The following is a 23,803-nucleotide window of genomic DNA, read 5'->3' on the forward strand; positions in this document are numbered from 1 at the left end:
GGTGAGAACTTTATTACGCAACATACTTGGCCAAAATTTGTGAAGGTAAAGGCCGTAATCTCCACTCATAGAGCATCAATTCAAGCTCTCTTTATCCGTGGTTGATTATGGTGGCCATGGTATAAATTTTAGAGGGGTTTTGATCTTGTAATACCCTAATTTTGCCCGGGCAATTTAATTCATTTAAAGATGCTTGAGAATTAATTTGGAGGTAATCGTGCTCAAATGAGAATTTAATTCAAATGATGAATGGAAGCTTGCATTTTGGGGACAACATGAAAATCAAGAAACTTTTGTGCTTAATTGGATTGATATCGTATATGTTTCATTTTGGAGATCGAGATACAAATTGAAATTCAACCCCAAATTAAGTGTTTAAAGTCCACTTATAAGTCCAAAATAGATTACAAATATTTATGGACCAATTACAACCCAAATTAATGACAAGCTCAAGACAAACCCAAGACCCGAGCACCCCACGTGAAGGCCTTGTTCTGCTCCATAACACCCGGTCACTAGCTGTGCAAATCTCTCCCACGTGATGCACCGCAATTGATCAGCATCCATGACTCCCACGTGGATCATTCCAACAACAACCCCCAGAAGCCCATGCTGCTCACGCGTGGAGACAAGGTTCGACTCCCGAACTGCTGCCCATGCTCCGCTACGGCATCATCCAACCTCGATATGGAACACCACGCCTTACTCCATTGACCAGAACTGAGCAGCTTGGTTCCCCAATGCCACTAGCACCATAGTCGAGCAACCCGTGCCCATACTGCCTGTCACCCACAACCAAGCGCTTAACGTGAAACTCCATTACAGTCACCGGCCCTGCAAACAAACATTTTCCAAGGTTTGGGGCAGTGGGAGGAATCAATAAAGTTATCAGTCATAAAAGATACAAAACAGGGGGTCAACAGAAACGACCGGAGAGCAACCATTAAAACATCAGAGGTATCAACCATTAGAAGGATAACAGAAAACAGAAGCCAGAAAAGTCTCTCTCCCGTTGTTTTCCTTTTTTACAAAAAACGCAACCAAAAAGATTGTACTGTATTTTCCTTTTATTCGAAGAACAAAGCAGAGAAGTTTTCTCATTTTAGCGAATCAAAGCAGAAATTCAGTCTATACGAGGTTATTTTTTACTGTTATTTACATTACTATTTGTCTTCATTTGTTTCAATAATTTCTAAACTAAATGCACCTAAGATATAAAAGCAGAAGATAAAGAGGGGCTGTTACCTAAGCCATGCATCACCGGTGTCGGGGTTCGGGTGTTGAGAGTCGTTCGGGAGACTCTGCGTGGGTTATGAGGATTATCTCTTCAGATCGTTTGTTTTTAAAAAAAATAATATAAGGAGCAGAATAGGACGAGAGGAAGTCATTTACCTTAATAGTCCATTCTCCTAGTCGGCCATTGTTGGAAGATTTAGAGTCTAAGGCGCTTTTGGTGGTCGGGTTTCAGATCGGAGCCTTTAGGGGCGTTTATTAGGGAGATTTGATTCTTGTTCCAGGTCTAAGCGGGTAGATCGGCGAGTTTAGGACTTTAGGGGGCCGGTTTGATGTCGTCTGGCCACCACTGCTGGTGGCCGGTGAAGGCCATGGGAGGGGTTCTCTTGTTTTTTCACGGTGGCAGGGAGAGTTGAAGAAAGAAGGTAGAGAGATGGTATTGCGGCTGGAAGAAGAACAAATGATGTTAGGGTTTAGTTTTTACCCTAAATGTTATATATATTAGATTATAAATACGACGTCGTATTAGAAGTTTAGGATTTCCTGTTTTGCGCTTGGGTTATTCGTCATTTTAGCCATTCCATTTTCCAGATTTATTCATTTTGATCTTTAAATCGTTATTTTTGGTTCTAATTTTGTCACTTTAGTTATACGTATTTTATTTTGGTCCCCAGTTAGTGTATTTAAGTCTTGATGTTTTAGACAATTGACCTTTACATCTTTTGTATGTTTCTTTTTGGTCCTATATATGTCTAGGGTTTATTCTAATTTTAGTCTTGCATGTTGGTGTTGCTTTATTTCAGTTTCATTGTTTACTCATATTCATTTCAAGTATTATTTTGTTTATGTTTTAGATATTAAAATTCAGTTTAATGTTATTTGGTCATTAGTTTAACATGTATAGTTTTTCTCATAGATTGGTAAGTTATGTTTTTTATTTAGTTCTCATTAGTATGTTACGTATTAATAAATTAAGTAATGTTATTGCATGTTAATTTTTCATACATTATTTATTAATTGGATAATTTTTAATGTTGTACGTTAATCTCATGTGCATGACCCGACGCCGTTACATAATCGGATTAAGGGTAATACCTTTTTAATTTAAAACTGTTGGAATGGCTTCTCTTAACTTACTGGAGGGTCGTTTCGATGATTTTAAATTACGAGTGTATCCCATCAATGTCGCCAAAAGAATTGAATTATCACCTTAAAATTTGTGAATGAAAGAAAAAGAAATATTCAATTATTTAAATTCATTAAGAAAAGATCGTTAGAACTCACCTAAAGATCTGGTCTCAATATTTATAAATAATCGAATATTCTTTATCTTTCTAATGGTTTGGTAATTTTAATTTAACCTATTTTGTTGCTTTTTGAATGTTATAAAATTTGCATGTATTATGGTTTTAAGGGATCATTAATCAAATTAAACTCGGACTTGTGAAATTCGTTGCAAAGACAATAATTAATCGACTAGGTACCGATTTAGGGCGTTGTGGGGGTGCTAATCCTTCCCCACACGTAATCGACTCCCGAACTCAGATTTTGATAACGCAAACCTCTACTTGTCGTTTTAATTAAAATTAATTTTTATTTAAAATGACAAAATGTTTTTGGGTGCCCAATCACACCCTAATCAAAGATTGGTGGCGACTCCTCGAACCTTATATTTTTGCCATAACGGAATTTCCAATTTTTCGAAACGAGAGGTTTTCTAAAATTGCATCGTTTTTAATTAAAAATTCAATTGAAAAGATAATAACTAAAGATGATGCGGTTTTCAAAATCGCCCCCGCTCCCCGGTTTAAAAATCGTTTCGACAGCTTGGCGACTCCGCTGGGGACCTTTTTAGAGAGTCAGGCCTATAGTCGATTAATTAATTGTCTTTGCAAACGAAAGTTGTAAGTTCACTTTAATTTTATTTTTGATCCCTGGTTTGTTTTAAATTGTTGTTTGCATTTTAATTTGCGTTTTGATTAACAAATAAATAGTTGTACTAACGTGTGATCTACATGTTTCAGTTTTCTGACCTTCGTTTTAGTCTATTGTTTTTCTTGGATCGAGGCAAAGGACTATGGGTTTCCCCTCACTGTCGTTACAACCATTTCGATATTAAGAGCCTGCTTACTGTGCTCTGTCCCGTTAGGTAGGGGTGAAAGCTACGCTTACGTGAGAAAAATTACTTTTCTCCGCATGGGCTTTAGCTAGTAACCTCTGGGATACATGCCTTATGTTTACGAGTGAAACATTGAGTTTCCTCGCATGGACATAGGGAAATGTATCCTCTCGAAATTGAACTTGATCCGTTTTAAGCCTATAATAGGCGAGGATCGAGGGTCTGGCAAGCCCAAGGGGGCACCAGCAAAGGATAATTCGAGGACCCTTTTAGAAATACTGAAACTCTGCCCATCTTATGTTGAATCTCTGTCTGCAGATACGAAGGGGAAACTCATTCTAACCTTTTCCTCGAATTTATTTTTGCCATAAGTATGAGAACTAGAAAAGCATGCGGTTAGGTTTTTTATTTTCGCACAAAACATGTGAATTAGATACCATGCGGTTAGGATCTTTTATGAATGACAAAACATTTGGGTAGATATCATGTCGGGTAGGATCTACTAAAGCATGATTGGGTAGCCAGCATGTGAGGGTAGGTTTTATGTGATGTTTACGGTATCCACTATCTTGTTGTTTATCTTATGTGTACTAACCCGTTTTTGTTCTATGTCTATTTTATTGTGATTTTATTGCATTTGCATCCTCATGTCATCGAGGGTGTTAATTCACAAGTGATTGACTAACAAGAAGGCTGACCATATTGAGGCAAGAAATTCTCCACTATGTAGTCAAAACCAGGAGATCCAGAGATGTTCAAACGATCCATGAAGGACACCCGATGAACGAAGAGATCTGAAGCTGATTGAAGAATTCCTTTAAAGCTGCAAAGGCGAAGATGTTGACTCAAGGGATAGATACAGTCATACCAAGGACGAGAAGACCCTTCATAACGACATGAAGACCACTTCACATTGGAGGTGAGAATGGAGATTTCAAGATTCAATTTAAAGACATTCGACGTCATCAAAGGTGATGAAATACGCCAACAACTTTGGAGGTGCGATACCAGATCCCATGAAGAGTACGACTCAAGGAAATGAAGAGATGAAAAATCGCAGTTGTATTTTGACTACATGGTGTACTTACGAAATTCTTGTTGTCTAAGTGAACGGTTGTTCTTAAGTGGTCACTTTTGGGATTAACACCTCGTGCATTTGCATTTTGCATTTTCGCATTGCATGTATTAATTTAAGCATTTTTACATGCATCAATCATGAAAATATGAGAGTAACTCGTGAATGATGATGTAGAAGAAGCTCTGAAAGCAAATTGAAGTTACCCCGAGACGTGTTTCTGGAAAGCTAGAGAGCAATGAATGAGATATTAGCACGAGTTAGTAGGATCGAAAGAATTCAAGAACGGCTCGTAAAGACCCAACAAGAAATGATTGATGAAGTAAAGAAGTTCCAAGTTGAATCTAGGGAACAAATGTCCAAGTTGATGAGCATGATGATTACAGTGATATATGGGGAGAAATCATCAGATGACCCTGTTACACAAGAAAAGATGAATACTTCGGGTGAGAATCTGAAGGTTAGCGCTGCAGCCAATGCGATGATAGCAAATGATCAAGAACCTGTTAGGGGATGTGGTGATTCAAGTCAACTCCAAAAATCAAGTAAGATTCCAGAAGATGCTACGGAGATCATACTGGGAAAAGCAGAAGTTAAGGGTGAAACTTCTAATACGAAAGTGGAGCCGGACTCAAAGAAGAGAGGCATAGAGGATGTTCAAATGCCAGTGAAGAAGGCCAAAAAGAATAGAAAGAAGAAGAAGGGGATGTCTCTGATTTCGATTCCGATCTCATATTCAGACTTGTTACCCTTTCTTTTTGAAAGTGGGCTCCTAAAGCCTTTTCCTCCGAGGTATGATACTTATTTGCGTCCAGACTGGCAAGGTGTCAAAAGATCATGCGGTTATCATTCTCAAGAGTTTAGTCACTCTACAGAAGATTGTACGATCCTGAGATATAAAGTTCAAAACTTCATCACGGAAGGGTTGTTATGCTTTGAAAATGGAAAACCTAAGCTCCCCGGAAGCTCAAAACTTGTCGATGAAGGGAGATATGAAAATCAATGTCTCTCCCAAGATGTTGGTCAAACGTTAAACCTTCAAAGTGAACGTTCCAGTGGTCAGTCACAGGGTCTTCAATATGAGCATAATAACGGCAAGGAGAAAGTAGGGTCAAAAGAGCTTTCATATAGCCAGATATATCCCAAGTTGCTCCAAGCCCAGCTGATTGCTCCACGTCTGGCCAAGCCTTTGTTGCCCCCTTATCCGAGTTGGTATAATGAGAAAGTTTCCTGTGAATATCATGCGGGAGCCCGAGGACACTCCATCGATAATTGTAGCAACTTCAAACGACAAGTCCGAGATCTTTTGGCTCAAGGAGTTATAGAGGTGGATGCTAAACAGCTGAAAGTCAATCCCCAGAATAGAGTTGACGGGGTCAAAACAAGTGAAGTACACACGGAAGAGAGTGTTGAAAAAGAGAAGAGCGAAGTCAAGGAAATCGAGGTATGTGAAGCAGAGATAAATTACCCAACTCTTGAGACCTCTCTGACACTAAAAAAGAAGATAGAAGTGGGAAGTGACAAGATAAAAGTCAAAGGAGAGGTAGTCCGAGACTGGCCGCAGAAGATGTCTTGGGAAAATACGACCCTCAAGGTTTTTCAAGTGCCCATTTCTGACTTGCTATCCCCTTTAATCAAGAATCAATACCTCACTCCAAGGCCATTAAGAATGAAGACTAGCCCATCCGCTTATGGCTATGACCCGAATAGTGCTTGCGATTTTCATCTAGGGGCATTGGGCCATCACACTGATAAGTGTATACCATTGATGGAAGAGATAGAAAGGCTCGTTGAAAAAGGAGTCCTGACAAGAGAAGTGATCGAGAAATGGGGAGTAAGTGAGGGTAAAAACCCTAATCCAACGGGGCACCGCTATTCTAGGGAAAGTAGGGTCTTTTGGTTGAACAAGTGAAGGTTGTGCTCCACCACAATCGCATTTTTCATTTGCGGCATCTTGTTTGAACATGTTTTTTTTGTACTTTCTCATCTTTCTGTTTGTAAGGATATTTTAAATGAATTCATGTTACTTTAAGGATGGTGAGCATTGAATCGAATTTTCAACTTGAAATTCTTTGAATATCAATTGAATTAAAAGCTCTTTAATGATTAGAGTTATAAATCTTTGACAAAATGACAAGATTGAAACCCGATAAAACAAGGACCTTGACCTTACCCCCAGAAGATACAATCGAACACCATACCCTTTTCTTGCAGGAACCGATATAGCCTTCTCCTATCATAAGGGAATGAACCATAGGCTTGGTATTCAGGTATGCATAGGAGCGGGCAACATGGGGCATCTTTTGCGTATGACATTACAAAATTGACTAGACCATTTTTGTTGACGACGTTCGATGATGATTATGATCTTTACGGATGAAATAGTCGAGTAGGTGAATCTAGTTTAGGTCAGTTGCTTGGAAATTGAACTCTAACAATGAGATTTTCTGACATTCAACAACACCTAGACTATGACAGGTTCTTCTTGACAAGCTTAAGAAATTGAATCCACATACTCATCAAATATATAATATACATGTATACAATAAAGCTGAGCTATTCCACTAAGGCAATTGGTTATAGAGGAAACTCGAAAACCCTGGCTTTATGAATAGATTATACTCAAACCATGACCTTGATCGGGTACCTGGCAATTCGGTGTATGCTCCACTGTGATTGTCAAGTCAAAGACTTTGTGATGAGATGAACCCTTCAGCTAGCCTGATAAAGGCAAATTACAATAAAGCTGATTTCAGCTAGCCCGATAATGGCAAATTAAATCAAGTTTATCTAAATAAGGAGTTGCGATAAAAATGGACTAAGGGAGTTAAGGAACACCTGTCATAGTCAATTTCACACGAGCACTCAGAAATTTCATTTTTAGATCGATATTTCTGCACTACCTTGGTTAGAGGAGTCTACGAAGCTTGAACAAATGGAAGATTTCAGAGAACTGAAATGGAAGTGTCCTGGAAAGTCTAGTAATGGAGTATACTATTTGCGTCATTTTGTCCGCATCCGATTAAAATACCAAGCCAAGAAAGAAGGGCATGTTGTGATGGTCACAACGATCAAGAAAGAGATGGTATTTTGGTGGTCGAAGCCTTAGAAAATAGGAAGCCAACCTAAAACCAACCCCTCAATTTTGACACTTGTCAAAGATTTATAACCCTGAAAACATTAAAGAGCTATTGATTCTTTTGATATTCTGTGAATTCATGTTTATGATTTGATTTGATTGTGAGTCTGAATTAAGGGACAATGTTTTATAATATTCTTTCATTCTTTACTCCCTAAAATAAGGGAAAGAGAAAAGCATTTTCAAACAGGACAATTCAAATGTAAAAGGTCCTTGAAGCGGGTGAGGCTCATTGTGCCTCTATTGGAGAAAAAGAATAAGCGGCGCCATAATATGAAGCATTCCGCGACCTTGAAGCAGAAGGTCCAAGAGATCAGAATGGATGAAGAATAAGAGCTTTTAGCATTTCCAGATGACGTGGTCAATAACCCATCAAGGAGTAGATGCTCGCCACATTTGAAAGGGGCACATATCTCAGTCCGAATGAAAATGCAAGACAGTTGTTAGAAGGGTTGATCACTTCTTAAGTAGCACGAAGAAATGCCCTCAAACTATTTGACAACACTACTGTGTAGTGACACCAGAATGAGAACATTCAAGTTGTGATATGTTGGGGCACGACTGAACCCACATCATGTTGAGAAGACAAGATTCAGACCAAGGAGGTATTAAGAATGAGCCTTACAATTTGAGGTGTTGGGGCATTTTGATGCCCGTACCAGTATAAGATAATGTTGGGGCATGACTGAACCCACATCATGTTGAGATGAAAATATTCAGACCAAGGAGGCATAAAGAATGAGCCTCACAATTTGAGGTGATGGGGCATTTTGAAGGCCCTTACCAGTGTAAGATAATGTTGGGGCGAGACCAAACCCACGTCATGTTGAGATGAAAAGATTCAGACCAAGAAATTATTGAGAATGAGTCTCGCAACTTGAAGTGTCAGGGGGAGACTGTGAATTTTAGCAGAGCTTACTTTGTGAAGCAAATCAACTGAGTATTGATCAATGTCAGAGTCCTGGAAGAACAACTCTGAAAGTATAATTGAGCCAATGGCAGAAATGGGGCAACACAATCATGCTTCTGACCATAGCAAGAAGTCGAGAGAGAAAACACTTTCTCCAAAATGTATACAGAAAACAAAGAAGACAAGAAGATAAAAGAAGATCAGATGGCTCTTCAAAGATGCAAGTTGAAAACTATGAGTTGCTCCACGAGTATATAAAGCAGACCATAGAAAGAATGATCCAGAAAAAGAAGACTGGGTTCGCCATTTTGAAGGCAAATGAACATTAAATCGACATTTATGCCTTCATGAAAGCATCATTTGCATAAAAGAAAATGCATTACACTGATACATTGAATTGCATTCGTGTTTCTTGCATAAATACATGATTTTGATAGATCTTCCGGCGCAAAGAGAAGATGCATAATGTTAAAATCCCAATGATCGAAAGGAAGATTTTAAACCTCAAATGAAAAGTGTTTAAAGAGGCATACCCTGAAAAATAGAGAGGTCTAATCCACAGAAGAATCATTGCTTTGAAGTGAAGACCATCAGATGTAGAAGAAAAACGAAGATTTTCGTGTGTGAAGAAAGACTTGCACACAGGAGATTGGAGAAAAGTCAATCCTAAGCCTTCACTGGAGAATAGTGAAGCAAACCATCTGAAGCCTTCACCGGAGAATAGTGAAGCAATCAATCTGAAGCCTTCACCGGAGAATAGTGAAGCAAACCATCATAAGTCTTCACCAGAGAGTAGTGAAGCAAAGCATCTTAAGTCTTCACCAAAAGTAGTGAAGCAGATCCATTTTAAGCCTTCTCAGAAGAGTGTTGGAACAAACCATCCGACCATCAGATGTAGGAGAAAAAGAAAAAGTTTTCAAGTACAAAGAAGCTGATCAAGTGATTAAAAAGAAATGCGCGCGAGGAGTCATTAACCGATTCAAGGTCTCAGAAAGGGAGAGGTTCAAATGGCAGTCAAGTCAAGGAAGACTCTCGTATTCAATTGCGGCGAGACAAGCTCTCACAAGAGAAATGATTTCGAAAAGATTCTCTTAAATTCTAAATTTTTGAGTATAATGTTTTTCGAATCTTCAAGCCTACATTAATGATTGATAATGTTTGATTTTCAGGTTTGACCTTTGAAGCAAATCAAACTCAAGCCTTCACAATAAAGTGGTGAAGCAAATGAAGATTATTTGAGTTCCATACTCCCTAGAGAAAGAGGGAGCGAACCCGTTTGAAGATGTCCGAGTTCCATACTCCCTAGAGAAAGAAGGAGCGAACCCGTGTGAAGATATGCGAGTTCTATACTCCTTAAAGAAAGAAGGAGCGAACCCGTTTGAATATGTTCGAGTTCCATACTCCTTAAAGAAAGAAGGAGCGAACCCGTTTGAAGAGATGTCTGAGTTCCATACTCCCTAAAGAAAGAAGGAGCGAACCCGTTTGAAGATGTTCGAGTTCCATACTCCTTAAAGAAAGAAGGAGCGAACCCATTTGAAGAGATGTCTGAGTTCCATACTCCCTAGAGAAAGAGGGAGCGAACCCGTGTGAAGATATCCGAGTTCCATACTCCTTAATGAAAGAAGGAGCGAACCCGTTTGAAGATGTTCGAGTTCTATACTCTTTAAAGAGAGAAGGGGCGAACCCGTAAGAAGAAGATTTTTGAGTTCTATACTCCCTGAAGAAAGAGGGAGCGAACCCAGTTGAAGATGTTCGAGTTCCATACTCCTTAAAGAAAGAAGGAGCGAACCCGTTTGAAGAGATGTTCGAGTCCTATACTCCCTAGAGAAAGGGGGAGAGAACACGTTTGAAGAATATGTCCGAGTTCTATACTCCCTAGAGAAAGAGAGAGCGAACTCGTTTGCAGAAGATATTCGAGTTCCATAATCCCTAGAGAAAGAGGGAACGAACCCGATTGTTGAAGTTTGTTCGAGTCTTATACTCTCTGAAAGAATAGGGAGCAGACACGATTGTTGAAGATTATTCGAGTCTCATACTCTCTGAAAGAATAGGGAGTAGACACGATTGTTGAAGATTGTTCGAGTTCCATACTCCTTAAAGAAAGAAGGAGCGAACCCGTTTGAAGAGATGTCTGAGTTCCATACTCCCTAGAGAAAGAGGGAGCGAACCCGTTTGAAAATTGTTCGAGTTCTATACTCCCTAGAGAAAGAGAGAGCGAACTCGTTTGCAGAAGATATTCGAGTTCCATAATCCCTAGAGAAAGAGGGAACGAACCCGATTGTTGAAGTTTGTTCGAGTCTTATACTCTCTGAAAGAATAGGGAGCAGACACGATTGTTGAAGATTATTCGAGTCTCATACTCTCTGAAAGAATAGGGAGTAGACACGATTGTTGAAGATTGGTCGAGTCTCATACTCTCTGAAGGAATAGGGAGCATACACGTTTCCAAAAGATTTTCGAGTTCTATGCTCCCTGAAGAAAGTGGGAGCGAACCCGTTTGCAGAAGATTTTCAAGTTCTATACTCCCTGAAGAAAGAGGGAGCGAACCCGTAGACAAAAGATTGTACGAGTTTCTACTCCCTGAAGGAATAGGGAGTGAACATGTTTTCCAAGGATTTTTCAAGTCTCACCCCGGGGGAGGAGTGGAGCATATCCCTCATCAAATTTTGAAGCAAGAAGAGGAAATTGGACAAAAACACCCAAGTACAATATGAGTCGTCTGAGCCATTTTAAGCTTTCTCAGAAGAGTGTTGGAGCAAACCATTAGATAAAAAAAAAGAGATAAAAAAAAAAAAAAAGTCGAATATTCTCGGGTTTGTGCAAGTGAGATGGAAGCAAAGGTAAAAAAGAAGACTGAAGAAAGGAAAAATGATGTTGCAATTGGACAAAATTGGGTCATTATTTGTCTTTGCTACGTTCTTCTGGTCATAACAACGAGCAAAGAGGGGCAGCTGTAATACCCTAATTTTGCCCGGGCAATTTAATTCATTTAAAGATGCTTGAGAATTAATTTGGAGGTAATCGTGCTCAAATGAGAATTTAATTCAAATGATGAATGGAAGCTTGCATTTTGGGGACAACATGAAAATCAAGAAACTTTTGTGCTTAATTGGATTGATATCGTATATGTTTCATTTTGGAGATCGAGATACAAATTGAAATTCAACCCCAAATTAAGTGTTTAAAGTCCACTTATAAGTCCAAAATAGATTACAAATATTTATGGACCAATTACAACCCAAATTAATGACAAGCTCAAGACAAACCCAAGACCCGAGCACCCCACGTGAAGGCCTTGTTCTGCTCCATAACACCCGGTCACTAGCTGTGCAAATCTCTCCCACGTGATGCACCGCAATTGATCAGCATCCATGACTCCCACGTGGATCATTCCAACAACAACCCCCAGAAGCCCATGCTGCTCACGCGTGGAGACAAGGTTCGACTCCCGAACTGCTGCCCATGCTCCGCTACGGCATCATCCAACCTCGATATGGAACACCACGCCTTACTCCATTGACCAGAACTGAGCAGCTTGGTTCCCCAATGCCACTAGCACCATAGTCGAGCAACCCGTGCCCATACTGCCTGTCACCCACAACCAAGCGCTTAACGTGAAACTCCATTACAGTCACCGGCCCTGCAAACAAACATTTTCCAAGGTTTGGGGCAGTGGGAGGAATCAATAAAGTTATCAGTCATAAAAGATACAAAACAGGGGGTCAACAGAAACGACCGGAGAGCAACCATTAAAACATCAGAGGTATCAACCATTAGAAGGATAACAGAAAACAGAAGCCAGAAAAGTCTCTCTCCCGTTGTTTTCCTTTTTTTACAAAAAACGCAACCAAAAAAGATTGTACTGTATTTTCCTTTTATTCGAAGAACAAAGCAGAGAAGTTTTCTCATTTTAGCGAATCAAAGCAGAAATTCAGTCTATACGAGGTTATTTTTTACTGTTATTTACATTACTATTTGTCTTCATTTGTTTCAATAATTTCTAAACTAAATGCACCTAAGATATAAAAGCAGAAGATAAAGAGGGGCTGTTACCTAAGCCATGCATCACCGGTGTCGGGGTTCGGGTGTTGAGAGTCGTTCGGGAGACTCTGCGTGGGTTATGAGGATTATCTCTTCAGATCGTTTGTTTTTAAAAAAAAATAATATAAGGAGCAGAATAGGACGAGAGGAAGTCATTTACCTTAATAGTCCATTCTCCTAGTCGGCCATTGTTGGAAGATTTAGAGTCTAAGGCGCTTTTGGTGGTCGGGTTTCAGATCGGAGCCTTTAGGGGCGTTTATTAGGGAGATTTGATTCTTGTTCCAGGTCTAAGCGGGTAGATCGGCGAGTTTAGGACTTTAGGGGGCCGGTTTGATGTCGTCTGGCCACCACTGCTGGTGGCCGGTGAAGGCCATGGGAGGGGTTCTCTTGTTTTTTCACGGTGGCAGGGAGAGTTGAAGAAAGAAGGTAGAGAGATGGTATTGCGGCTGGAAGAAGAACAAATGATGTTAGGGTTTAGTTTTTACCCTAAATGTTATATATATTAGATTATAAATACGACGTCGTATTAGAAGTTTAGGATTTCCTGTTTTGCGCTTGGGTTATTCGTCATTTTAGCCATTCCATTTTCCAGATTTATTCATTTTGATCTTTAAATCGTTATTTTTGGTTCTAATTTTGTCACTTTAGTTATACGTATTTTATTTTGGTCCCCAGTTAGTGTATTTAAGTCTTGATGTTTTAGACAATTGACCTTTACATCTTTTGTATGTTTCTTTTTGGTCCTATATATGTCTAGGGTTTATTCTAATTTTAGTCTTGCATGTTGGTGTTGCTTTATTTCAGTTTCATTGTTTACTCATATATTCATTTCAAGTATTATTTTGTTTATGTTTTAGATATTAAAATTCAGTTTAATGTTATTTGGTCATTAGTTTAACATGTATAGTTTTTCTCATAGATTGGTAAGTTATGTTTTTTATTTAGTTCTCATTAGTATGTTACGTATTAATAAATTAAGTAATGTTATTGCATGTTAATTTTTCATACATTATTTATTAATTGGATAATTTTTAATGTTGTACGTTAATCTCATGTGCATGACCCGACGCCGTTACATAATCGGATTAAGGGTAATACCTTTTTAATTTAAAACTGTTGGAATGGCTTCTCTTAACTTACTGGAGGGTCGTTTCGATGATTTTAAATTACGAGTGTATCCCATCAATGTCGCCAAAAGAATTGAATTATCACCTTAAAATTTGTGAATGAAAGAAAAAGAAATATTCAATTATTTAAATTCATTAAGAAAAGATCGTTAGAACTCACCTAAAGATCTGGTCTCAATATTTATAAATAATCGAATATTCTTTATCTTTCTAATGGTTTGGTAATTTTAATTTAACCTATTTTGTTGCTTTTTGAATGTTATAAAATTTGCATGTATTATGGTTTTAAGGGATCATTAATCAAATTAAACTCGGACTTGTGAAATTCGTTGCAAAGACAATAATTAATCGACTAGGTACCGATTTAGGGCGTTGTGGGGGTGCTAATCCTTCCCCACACGTAATCGACTCCCGAACTCAGATTTTGATAACGCAAACCTCTACTTGTCGTTTTAATTAAAATTAATTTTTATTTAAAATGACAAAATGTTTTTGGGTGCCCAATCACACCCTAATCAAAGATTGGTGGCGACTCCTCGAACCTTATATTTTTGCCATAACGGAATTTCCAATTTTTCGAAACGAGAGGTTTTCTAAAATTGCATCGTTTTTAATTAAAAATTCAATTGAAAAGATAATAACTAAAGATGATGCGGTTTTCAAAATCGCCCCCGCTCCCCGGTTTAAAAATCGTTTCGACAGATCTCTTGAGCTCAAATGTACTTATAATATATTTTTAATGATTAGAATTTATTCTCTTACTCCTCCTAAGTCCATAGATGGGTTAATAATTCATTTTTTATTTGTTTGGTTAGTGAAAAAAGTACTAAAGACCTTCAAAAGCAAGAATAATGAGAAGTTTGTTTTTTGAGTGAGCTTGAAAGAATTTCTATTAGTCTTGGAGTGAGATAACACACTTCTAATTCCTCTATAACACAGATAACTCATTGTATGTTAAGTTACTTGCATTAAGACTGTTGAAGGATGTTTGGTGTATTTTGCTTGTGGTTGGCTTGGAATGGATTAAACATTATAAATGCATAAAAATGATGTATTATGACCTCACCTGATTTTCATAGTAAATATCATCATAGGACCTGGTATAGCTATTAGCTATTAGCTACTAAAATTCATAAAGAAGTTTCCCAAAGAATTTCATGTGAGAAGTTTCTAGGCGAGTTACCAGTGATAAGTTCCCGTCATTACTTGGACTTGGTATTATGAAAATGTTGCCTTACTGCACGACATTTGCTGGTCCCATATAAATGGGGCGACCCCATCCGAAATTCGCATCATATATAGGCAACCATATCCATGGATTAACAGCAAGGTTTGGGCATCGGAAAGTATGGGGTCCTCTAACCAAAGTGTTTAAATCAGACACTTCTTCAATGTAATCAATGGCTGATCTCAGATACTCATCATTTTGACATTGCTGTACTCATTTTATATCTTTTGAATGTGATGGGATCTGAGTTTTGATATCTTTTATTCAGTCCAATGGGTTTTTCTAATCAGCCCCAGTATTTGTGTACCGAAAACCCAAGTATAGCATTGCTGCTGATTGTCACTTAGGCCTTGGTTTTCTCAATGACTTTAGTTTCAACTTGACCTTGCTACTTCAACAACTGAATGTGGATGCGGGTTAGGAGCCACTGGGTTCTCTTTGGGAGTGTGGGTTTGCTGTGCATTGGTGACTCCGTCAATGATGTTGGAGTGCTATTGTTTGCAAGGAATGCTTGAGGGTATGAGGCAGTGGAGTGCCTCTTATTAAACTATAACTCAATTTTCTTTCTTCGTTTCATGTGTTTCTTCACCTTCTCCTCTTTTTTTTTTATGGAATGATGTCATTGTAATCAATCCAGATTTCATTTTTTATGCCAACTAGTCAATTAGGTAAATTTTGGTACAAGTTTGAGTAGGTTTTTCTTTTAATTGAACTTTCTTGTTGCATGTGGTGTGTTTCTTGCAAGTTTTGCATTATCTTGTTGGACTCGAGGCATTTATAAACGCATCAATTCAGTTGCAAGGTGGAAACTTTAATCAAGTAGACTGTAACATTCTCAATTTTCTGAATTTATTCTTTTTGAGTTTAATGAGCGGTAAAAATATGACAAAACCGATAAAGCGCTACCGGATATGTTGAAGGTGTGGATTCTATTCAAATAAGTATCGATACTTATGGAATTTTAAAGAAAAGCAATAATAGCGCCTATAAAGTATCGATACTTTATAAACATGTATCGATACTTAACAATATAACGAATAAAAATATGACAAAAACGGTTTCATTATGACAAAACCGGTAAATGACTATCAGATATGTTGAAGGTATCGATTCCATTCAAATAAGTATCGATACTTTTGGAATTTAAAAGAAAAGCAATAATAGCGCGTATAAAGTATCGATACTTTATAAACATATATCGATACGTAACAATATAACAGGTAAAAATATGACAAAACTGGTAAAGCGCTAATGGATATGTTGAAGGTATCGATTCCATTCAAATAAGTATCCATACTTATGGAATTTTAAAGAAAAGCAATAATAGTGTCTGATGTGATCCAGGCTATGCGCCTTACATCATTTTCTGCAATCTCCCAGAGACCGTTTGATCGAGGCAAGTTGTTTACATTCGAGAAGCTTCAAGAATATTATTTGAGCTTAATATGGGAATTTCAAGCCAAGTTTAGATTTTTGAAAGCCTTTTTCAATCCAAAAGAAGAACCTCCACCATCATATTCAAGGTTGGGACGTGAAGAAGGAACAACCAAGTTTAAGAGAAGATTTTATCTTTTACTTGCATGAATTTTCATGAGTGTTAATAAATTTGCATGACATTAAGTTGCATAAATAAATAATCATGCTACTTCATTTAAGCATGAGTTCATTTAAGAATGCATTGCATTTAAAGCATCTATTTCATTTAATGAAGTTAGTTCATTAATTAAATAGTTCATTCATCAAACTAGTTCATTTATTAAACTAACTCTTAATTGTTTCATGCATGTTTTCAATTAAATATTCAATAAAGTTCACCTTTGTGTCTAGGTGCATGAGAGAAGTTGAACGGTTTCAATAGATGCAAGAATATCAGTCAGAATGTATTCTAATTCTGGATGCGAAACAGGTGTTTTTGGGTCCATAAATCAATTGGAAATTATTCATCTATCTTTTAGCTTTCCAACGCCTTTTGAATCATCTCAATCCAATATCGGGAGCTTGAGATATGATCGATTTACTGAAGACAGTGTAGGCTAGAATTTTCATTACAGGAATTTTATACAAGGATGATTTGGATGAGTTTGAGCCAAGGAAGAGTCCTTTCATATTCTACCAAGAGGCAAGCCATTTAAGGTCATCTTAATTCACTAATTCAAGGCATTCAAGGTTGATATTATCACCCATTGAAGGCCATTTATGTTCAAGCAAGGGGACATTCAAATAATCATCATTCAAAATTTAGTATTCAAGGCCTTTATCATCTTTTGAAGGCTGATCATATTCTTCAAGGGAACAAGCAATGAAGGATGATATTATTTCATTTAACCACCAAATTAAGTGATAAAACAAGCCAAGAATTTGAAGAGACAAGCTGATTTGGACATGTAGGATGTCCACATTCATCCTATGACTTCATTTAACCTCTTTTCTTCCATTTGCAAGCAAACCAAGGCAGCCCAAGAGTCTTCCACCCCTTGGACGAAAGTAAGACCAAATTCAGCTTCAAATTGTCTAGATTCATCCCCAAAATGATCTAGAATATTCATCCAACTTTGAACATAAGAAGACAAAGCATTCAAGTGCATTTTATTGCTAAATTGATGAGAATGTTATCATCTTTTGAGTCTTTTCATATGCTTCTTAGAAATACTATAAATAGGCACCTTTGGGATCATCTGTAGACACACAATTTGATTTATGAAAATACTTTGAAAGACTGCTTTCATTTTAGTTCTTGGATTAGAACTCTATCGGTTTCTTGTCGGTCTTGAAGCCTTCATCCATTTCATCTTGTTATAGCGTTGGCTCCTAGGGTCATGTTCCACCCTCTATCACTTAGATTCCATCTTTATTATATTGTTGGTTCCTAACTCATATATAGTTAGAGGGTCACAATCCATCCTTTGAATTACTATCATTCTCCACTCCAACCACAAACATCATTCACCATTTTCATTACATCCATTCAAACACTATCACCACCACACTTCTTTCATTTACAATCCACTTCAACTTCATTCTATCATTTCCATTATTTTCATACACATATTTATATATACATATTTCCCTTCTTATAACATTGTTTGTACATTTTCAGTTTCAATCAAAGCACTGTGAAGTTCTTACTAGAATCACGATCGGGCAATAATACATATGACTCGAAACATATATCTGTGATCATATCAGTGCCTATAAAGTATCGATACTTTATAAACGTGTATCGATACATAACAATATAATAGATAAAAATATGACAAAACCGATTTCATTATGACAAAACTGATTTCATTATGACAAATCGCTATCGGATATGTTGAAGGTATTGATTCCATTCAAATAAGTATCAATACTTTTGGAATTTAAAAGAAAAGTAATAATAAAGCGTATAAAGTATCGATACTTTATAAACATGTATCGATACGTAACAATATAACAGGTAAAAATATGACAAAACCGGTTTCATTATGACAAAATCGGTAAAGCACTACCGGATATATTAAAGGTATCGATACTTTAATAAGTATAAGTAAAAAATTATCGATTCTTTTAAAAGAAAAAAATGAAAACCTATCGAAAGTATCGACACTTGACATAAAAGTATCAAGACTTGGTAATTGTATCGATTAAATATAAATAACATATCCGGTTAAAATATCAAAGGCATAGCTAAATTTCCTCTGAAAATAGATAGAACACAGCCGTAGTTTTTGAAATCGAAGCGTAATTGTTGCTGCATTTCATAAGGCTTTTTAAAGCGAAGTTTGTTTGTTTGTTGTTGCAGTCGAATCGAAAAGTACGTTGTCAAAACCCTAGTTTTTTTATTATTACATTAATCGAAAATAGGGGTTTTATGTGTTTAGGGTTTTCAAAGTAAAGAAGCATTTGAGATCGATTACTGGTATAAAGTGATATTCTAGGTAGATGATAAATATTGATACTTTTATATATATTAGGTAGAAAATGATATTGTAGGTTGTATAAATGTATCGATACTTGTAGTATTGAGTATTCCCATTCGTTTGAAGGAAATATGGATTAGGGTTTTTGGTTTTAGTTTGGGGATTTCGAAGCCAATAAGGATTTGGGACCGATTATATAATATTATAGGTAGAAAATAAATATTGATACCTGTATATAATATTATAGGTAGAAAATGATATTGTAAGTTGTATAAATGTATTGATACTTGTAGTAGTGGTCATTCAAATTCTTTTGAAAGAAATTGTTTTACTACAAGAGTAGTTATCGATATTTGTATATTGAATAAAATATATGTAGCCAGTATTTGATTTTGATTTGCGTAAACTGATATATGAAGGAAAAAAGAAGTCAACGGATCTTGCAATTATTGTTGGCGAAGATGACTTTGAAATTGAGTCCGAGATTCGAAAGCAACCAAAGGGTGGATATATGTACTTCTAGTAAGTATCAGTTTATTTTTGTTATTATTGTTGAAATGGTAATTGGATTAAAGCATTTAAGAACTTTAAATTGATTACAAATTTTAAATGTTGACAATATGACCGAATGCCAAAGGATGAAGGAAACTGGCAATCACATCGGTTCGGTATGTAAAATGAAATTGACATTGAGTATTATTTAGCGTTAATGTATTGATTAAGAAACTTTTATGCTTAATTTTAGGTGAAAAATGATGTGTTGGAGAAATGGAAGTCGATAACTGATACTGAGAAAGAACCTTACTTGACACAATCAAAGATGGATAGACAAGAATACAAAGCTTGGAGGAAAGCACATGAAAAGAATGTATTCATTAAACTTGTAAATAATTTGATAAAGATATATAAGAACAATAACATTATATATTTTTTTTAAAATGTAGGAAGTGTCGACAATGTGCAGCATAAAAAGAGTGAACTCATTAATTGAACACCTTAAGGAGAATGATCAATTGAATGTGCTGGAAGAAATGGGGTTTGGATCTTTGATCGGAGCAAGGGATCTACCAATTCGGAGGGAATTGTATCGATCCTTGGTGGAGCAATTCGAAGTCCAACGGTGTATGGTTAAATATGGTGATTATTTTTTCCTCTAGGGTCTCATGTGCTGTAGCCATCTTGGGGGAAGAAAATAAAGGCAAAAGTGTTGTAAAAGTAGTAAGACTAAGAACTGGAAAACAATTGCCTCCAAATATGATTTGAAGCACAAGGTGACATGTGCTGAACTTGAAGAGGAAATCAAAAGTGGATCTTACGAGGGGGATGACCTGAAGGTCCGAGTTCTATTGTACCTTGTCGGGATCTTTCTTTGTCCAACGAGTGATACATCCCCGAGCAAGGACAATATGAAGCTGATTTGCGATGAAGGCTTGAAAGGTGAATTCAATTGGGCTGAATATGTCCATTCAAGATTGATTGAATCAATAATTAGCTTTCAAAATGGCCACCGGAGATACCTTAAAGAGTGCATAGCAATCTTAGAGGTAAATGAGTTGAAGGATGTTTTTGTTTCTTATATAAAATGATAGTATAGGTATTATATAAAATGATAAATTTCATTATAAATGCAGGTTGTACTATTCGATTTTTGGTTGGACTGTAATAGCGTACCGGCTTATGAAAGAATTGGAGTGGCACACATCTGTGCATGGGGGAAGAAAGAGGTAGTTAGAGTAATGGCGAAGTTGAAGTTGGAAAGACCGACGAAGCAAGAAAGGGTAATAAATGTAATTAAATAATATTAAAAATATAATCAATTTATTAATATTGTATTTAAATTTTGAAGGTTATTGGCAAGGACGTAGAGGAAGCAGTGGAGGAAGAGGATAATGAATAAGATATGGTAGTAGGGGATGACGGTGAGGGAAAACAGAGCAAATTCGACATTTTGATGTCTGAATTGGTAGATGTAAAAAAAATTCCTTTTTGATATTTTGCAAAGACAATCAAGAGTCGAAGAGGCAATTGAGAGGCTTAAGGGGGAAGTGGATGGAAAAATAGATGGAGTGGTGAAAGAAGTTATGTTGGGGGGTGAACTTAAGATGGTGATGGGTGGAAAAATTGATGGAGTGGTGAAGGAAGTTGTGGAATTGAGGGGTGAACTTACGGGGGTGAAGGGAGTGGTTGAGAAAACGTTGGATGAAGGGGAAAAAATAAAGAGTGAAATAAAAGAGATGAAGAGTTATGTGGAGGAAAAATACGATGAATTGAAAAATTATGAAGAAAAAAAAGATGGAGGAAGTGATGAGGAAGGATGTGGATGTGATTTATACACCAGAGAGTGTTATAGATGGAGATTTGGATTCCTAATGTCATTCACCCAAAAAGAAGTAGAAGGTAAGCTGAATAAAAGAAAACTTAATTTGATTTTTATTATTTTGTTGTGACAAAAATTTGTATGCAAAATTGTAGGTTGAAAAAGCGAAAATTCCAAGCGGAATTAGTGATTGTGAAGCTGTAATGTGTGATTATTTATAGAATAGTGGGTTATAATCAACGTAAGTGAAATATATTGCTTTGTGAGTGATATTTAAATATTTCATGACAAAATATTAATCCTAATGCTTCATACAAATATGTTGTAATCGAAATGGGAAATCAATTCGCTTCAGTATCCGACGTTGAAGCCTATGGAATGGGATGGCAGTGCGGTAAGTAGAAAGAAAAAAAATGTTAAAACCTAGTCAATATGTTCTGATTGTGTAATTAATTTTGTTAGGTTATTGATTTGGTCGGCTGGACTTTATGTTATGAATCAAATAAGTTAGCGCAGCATGGAAAGATTGGCTACCTTCCATACAACTTAGCGGTGAGTTAAATTAATAAATGTTGAAAAGTAGTGTTATAGATGGTCAATTAATAATGATTGTCGCGTAAATGCAAAAACATGCATTGGAGGGCAAAGAAACTCTTGATGGTGTTGCGAGATTTTTGCAGATGATATTGAATGACTATTCAAAATTCACCGACTGTGACAAGGTAAGACACCATACGAATTGCAAATGATGTTTTGGGATATATAATGTTGAATTTTGTCAAATTATGTGTGAATTTTGTTGCAGATTCTGGTCACAATAAACGACGATGGTATCTATTGGTATCTGTTGGTGTTGGATATGGTTTCTTGTGTTGCAACGGTATATGATAGTCTATTTTCATCTCTAGAGGATTGATGGTTCATAACGCATGTTACTTGAACAGTATGAATCAATTATGCAATTTCCATGTTCAATTTAACACTGCATTTCATGTTCATTTCATTTTTAATTGAAGTTTGAATTTAAATTTCAATTTGAGTTTGAATTTAAATTTCAATATGAGTTTGAATTTCAATAAAAATTTCGGCTCCACTATAAATATAAGTCGAAGCCTTTGTTCCATCTGAAGAACAACTTACTCAATGGATGTATCGGGAAGCAACATCAAATTCCATTTCTAAGGTAATAACAACCTTTTTCAATACTTATTAACATAGACAATTTGCATGTTATCATTGATTATTCCTAATTTCCATTGTTTTTTCCCCAACTTGAAACGCGATTGAAATCCCGACCATCATAATTTTGAGTAACAAGTAGGAAGATTGGATATTCGAAGAATGTCATTTAGATATTATCCATTTCAGCCAGCTCATTGAGATAGGTTAACCCTAAATTAAAACCGTCAAAGCAAAATATACTTGATGTAGAAGCAGCTGCAGATTTAAAATCTCAACGGTGATGCATTTGGTTCTCAAACAGTTAAAGCATCAGAAACGGTTCGGACGTATGATCTGAGTGGTATACGGGAAATGTAACAAAGGGCAACTAAAAATCCCGATAATTGAGGGCTATAACTTATAATAATAATAATAATAATAATAAAAATAATTAAAGGGTACACGTGTATAAAGTATCAATACTTAGCTAAATTAACAATGTAAACGGTAAAATTCTACCGGTGCAATGATAATAGGCATAATGGATAATGGCAAAGTTGATTCTAGGTTCGGTCTTCATGTAGAGCAGAAGCTACCACTGTTGGTAAATCTTTAAATGCCAGATTTCTTGTCCTCTGCCTCGAGGATATAGGGTATTGCATGCATCTAACTAATTGGTTTCGAAATGTGAACGGATATCGTTATAATTATCCTTATATACAGTGAAGAACAATTCTTCAAGAACTGAATACAACTATTATATGTAATGTTGAATCATGCACTCCTTACGTGGGAAGGGTTCAGTCCCTAAACTCTCAAAGAAAGTTTGTCTTACCAATTCCTAGCTTACCATTTGACCCTTTGGGTTTTATTGGTTATGCAGTCAACATGATTAACCTGGATAATTCCAACTACAAAATATCAGGAACTGATTTCGGCCACGATTTGCAGGAGACTCTATTCTACAGAATGTTTGGCAAGGTTCAAGTACACCATACAAGGGAGCATATGGAAAGGTCCAAGTATCGATACTCCAAGCACCGGTTAAAAGTAAGCAATTAGTGCATTAACAACCCATTGACGATTTCCTTTGCTTTACAATCTTTCAAGTGCTTTATGTGTAAATTGATAAAACTGTTAAAGTATCGTTTCTGTAATATCATAAACTTTTATATATATATCAATACTCATACTTTGTTATATCGGTCTCGATACTCTAATTCCACGTGAAGGCTCAAACAATCTGCACGCAAAATGTATTGATAACCGTCGTTTTGCTATAACAATAATTATGGCTTCTTAAATAGAAAAGAAAATATAGTATAGAGAAGCAGGGTCGATCCAGAAAGACTATGGTTTTTTTGTGATTTAGTAAAACTCTTTGATTTAGAGGAGGATAGAATTCCATATGAAGTTGAAAAGATATAATAAAATAAAATAAATAATTATAATTTAAAAAGAAAAAATAATAAAATAAATAATAATAAATAAAAAGAGAAAGAGAAAATAATAAAATAATGAATAATAGTAGTAAAGATAAAAAAGGATTTTTAA

General features: G+C 36.4%; 1 protein-coding gene across 2 annotated transcripts in view; it reads left to right on the forward strand.

Moving 5' to 3' along the window:
• The first annotated feature begins 379 nt into the window (after positions 1–379).
• The window catches only part of LOC120214506 (UDP-glycosyltransferase 73C6-like), a 28,979-nt gene continuing 5,555 nt past the window's right edge, over positions 380–23,803 (forward strand). The window contains exons 1-2 of one of the 2 annotated variants that reach the window (XM_039212393.1): positions 380–392; positions 11,664–11,674. The gene's annotated coding sequence lies outside the window, so the exon portion shown is untranslated. Of the gene's footprint in view, positions 393–11,663; positions 11,675–14,825; positions 14,837–23,803 lie in introns of those variants that run through there. The other variant, XM_039212394.1, reaches the window with a different exon arrangement.

The sequence above is a fragment of the Hibiscus syriacus genome, unplaced genomic scaffold (assembly GCF_006381635.1).
Source record: "Hibiscus syriacus cultivar Baekdansim isolate YM2019G1 unplaced genomic scaffold, ASM638163v2 tig00110065_pilon, whole genome shotgun sequence".
NCBI lineage: Eukaryota > Viridiplantae > Streptophyta > Magnoliopsida > Malvales > Malvaceae > Hibiscus > Hibiscus syriacus.